This window comes from Limulus polyphemus, unplaced genomic scaffold (assembly GCF_000517525.1).
Source record: "Limulus polyphemus unplaced genomic scaffold, Limulus_polyphemus-2.1.2 Scaffold563, whole genome shotgun sequence".
NCBI classification, from domain to species: domain Eukaryota; kingdom Metazoa; phylum Arthropoda; class Merostomata; order Xiphosura; family Limulidae; genus Limulus; species Limulus polyphemus.
Window position 1 is genome coordinate 141,595 of NW_013666173.1, and position 3,986 is coordinate 145,580.

The 3,986-nt window shown below is 33.4% G+C and overlaps 1 protein-coding gene across 2 annotated transcripts in view; it reads left to right on the top strand.

Moving 5' to 3' along the window:
* The window catches only part of LOC106459123 (hemicentin-1-like), a 98,643-nt gene that overhangs the window by 21,391 nt on the left and 73,266 nt on the right, over nucleotides 1-3,986 (top strand). The window lies entirely within an intron of this gene.

The window sequence follows — 3,986 nt, forward strand, 5'->3', positions numbered from 1 at the left end:
GGTTCGTTATAACTAACTAACTATATATATATATATATATATAGGAATGACTATATAAATGTGTAAGTAAATCATTTCTTCCATAAATAGCCTTCGATGAGTTTTATCATGTTTCCGAAGTGGATGAACATTTACCGTTGTCGTCGCCATCAATCAAATTGACGATTTCTCTAGCGGCTGCCATCTTGAGTTGCTTACTGAAGTCGTAAATAAAATTACCTTCAGCAGAAGTGGGCATTATGTTTAGGTGCCCTACTCACAGGGAGCAAATGAAAGTCGCTCAGTAATTTGACGCACCCAGTTCTTCAATGATTTGGGTGTAAATTAAGTTGTCAGAGTATGATATGAAGCGACTAACCAAAAGTACACACGTCATTAAATCTTTTGGCCCTCGCATTCTGGAGAATGAAACAAAGTTTTATCAGAGGGCACTGTATTTTACCGATTTGTCTTATCCACCTGAATCTTTACAAATAGCACTCACTGTAGAGTAGACACCATAATATATTCTTCTTCAGGAAAGCAAGGATCATGTTGTAAGTAAAGGTATGTCTTTATTGAACTAACCATATATTCCAGTTTTGAATGCTAGATCAGACTTACACACTGTATGTTAGATATTGGTAACAATTAGACTCACACACTGTTTGTTAGATATTGGTAAAAATTAGACTTACACATTGTATGTTAGATATTGGTAACAATTAGACTTACACACTGTATGTTAGGTATTGGTAACAATTAGACTTACATACTGTATGTTAGATATTGGTAACAATTAGATTTACACACCGTATGTTAGGTATTGGTAACAATTAGACTTACACACTGTATGTTAGGTATTTGTAACAATTAGACTTAATACTGTATGTTAGATATTGGTAACAATTAGACGTACACACTGTTTTCATCATATATTCCCAGTTCTACTTTTTCCTAAGGAATATAACTTCCCCAGAAAAAATAATCCCATACTATATAGCTTCAAAGTGATCAAGCTATTTTTACATATTACCTGTAATGTTTTATAACGTCCAGATAAAAAATCCTATGAAACCAACGTATTGCTTCAGAAGTTACATATGCAACTATGGAAGATATGTCTTGTCCATTGTTTGTTTGTCGAGATAAAATAACATGTTATAACATTTTGTGTAACTACGTGAATGAGGTGTTAAACAAGAAATTAATAATTCATTTCTACAGAACGAGTTCATTCATTATTATTATGTTGATTGAAGAACATATTAAAAAAATATTTTCTTGACGTTCTCTGACGGAAACGTGAATATTCAATATGAAATGAACTTTCTTACGTATCCATTAGCACTGTAAATGTATACAGCAATAAATTAACTACATAACTATTCCCAGTTGATAAAATCCCACGTCTCGCATTAAGATCATATTAACTCTGATTATATTATCTTTAGAACAATAGTACACATTGATATCCTCAAAACATTTTAAACATGATATTCAAATGATCTTTCAACAAATAAATGAAGAGAACGTCATATATGACACTTGTGTAAAAGCGTCAAGTCCGAAAGTGCTTATTTTATACGTTCAGCCTTTCGTTTTATCCATCACACACCTGTATCGAATGTGAGTGAAACTGCCATCATAGGTAAATATATATATATTTACTTCTGCTAGAAGAAATAAACCAAAATTACGACTACGTTTTTCATCAAATCTTACACACATTTTTATTTTATCTCTTATAAAGCGTTGAAGGCTCTTAGCAGTTGAAAATTGATAATAAATGAAATAATGAAAGCCTTTCTTAAGTGTTAAGGATTGATCTACAGGCTTAATCAGGTGTAAACTGAGAACAGATTTATAGATATGGTCTTTGTTGTCCATGAAAATGATTTCGCTAATATCATTGAGACCTAGTGTAGTTAAGTTGGGACCATCCCAAAATAAAGAAATCGTTCAAACTACAAGTTCCAGCTAAGAAATATATTATTGTTTTTATCAGAAACCTTAATAAATTTAACATACTGATATATTTCAGTTCTTACCTAATATGTTCCTTACAGTTTGTTTTGTAGGATCACTGACTCATAGACCTGTCATGGCTTGGTGGTTAGGGTTCTCGACTAGCACCCTGGGGGTCACGAGTTCAAATACCCGCCACCGAAAATGCTCGTCCAATATGGTTGTTGACTTAGCTAACCATTCAGGTGTAAAAATTCTTAACTTACAAAATTACCGGCCGACACCAACCTAGTTGGGATTAAGGGCAAAGTGAAAAAAGAAATTGAATTATAATGTGATTTCTTACCTACGTTACTCAAATTAAACTAAACGTACTTTAATAAAATCTATTGTTATAATAATTTTAAGTAAAATGACTTTTCAGGTAATGTTTGTTCCAATCAATGTTCATATAATTATATGAAAAGCTTTATCGCTGTGATATTTCACGTGGGTATACGAGCCCTAAAATATGGTTCGTTGTGAAAGTAAGATATAAATCAGAAGCAATGCACGAACCACATAGGAGTCATATTGGTATCATATAACATTCTATTATTGACTGCCGTAGGGCCGATGATAGCTTAACTGCAGCCATAGCTAGAAATGTAGGCCCTGCCGCTACTCACGTTGAGTCCCCCGAGAATTTGGCGCTTTAGGTAGCTTCCTATGCTGGTTATTCTTAATCCCGTATCTGAAGTTACAGTTACTTCATTATAAAAGTTCTAATTATTACAGTTCAACTTACACGGGAAAAGGCAGTGCACGGAGATTACATTATTCAGTATTTTCGGTTACTAAAAATAAGAAAGGGGGATAAAATGAAATATTTAAAGGTATCATTATTATTATATTCTGTGCTTCTCGTGTCACAACCGACTGATTTTTAATATCCCGATCGACAAATACAAAAAAAACTGGCGTTTTTTTTTCTGACACACCACAAAAAATGGACGCTTTATGTTGAATCAAGTAATAAAAAGAACCTTCTGGAAATCGCAACGTTCTATAGCATGTTACAATGCTGTACACAAATAAAGCATCCACTCAGTTTCAGATATTCTTAAAAATACTTATTTATAGCTTCAAAGATTTACATAGTTAATAAAAATGTAATAGTTTCTCATTTTAATCTTAGAAGTAATGTTCAGGAACTTGATTTACTTAATCTTAATTTATATGCATATGACACATTTCAAAATTATTAAAAAAACGAATGGCGTCTTAAGCAGCTAAAAAGCTTAGACTCGCGTATTGATTTTTTGTAAAACTGTCATGTTAAAGTAGCTTGCGACATACTCGTACATACACATATATGATAGAGAAAAGTAAAAGCGTAATTTAAATAGCCTAAAACAATAAAGTGAGGCGGAAGAACGTAAAATGATGGTAGCAAAGCGTGTTGTATATGACAATATTCTTAAATTCAAGACCGAAAAATATAAAACGTTTGTACGCGAGTCACATTCGGATAATGAAGACACAAAAACATTAATATTGAAATGGCGTTTTATTTTCAATAAGCAACGATTTATTGTACACAATTCTGAAAATAAGACTGTTACTAGTCTCAAAAATACAATAAAGCACTGAATAACTTACTGCACAGGATAAAAGAAAAAAAAAACAATGTCAGTTAATAATATAATTTTGGGGACTGGAAACAGTCTCATCGTTGTTTATTGAAAATGAGCTTTTGATTTTAAACAAAAACATGCAAAACAAAGATTAGTTAGCAGAAAAAGAACCGCGGTACTCACAGAACGATTAGTACACTGTTCGACCGTATTCACCTAATTGCTTAAATTGATAGCACATTTCCGACAGAGTCAGAAAGTTACGTTTCCTGGGGCACGGCATGACCAGGTGGTTAGGGCGCTCGTCTCGTAATCTGAGGGTCGCGGGTTCGAATCCCCGTCACACCAAACATGCTCGCCCTTTCAGCCGTGGGGGCGTTATAATGTGACGGTCAGTCCCACTATTCGTTGGTAAAAGGAGTA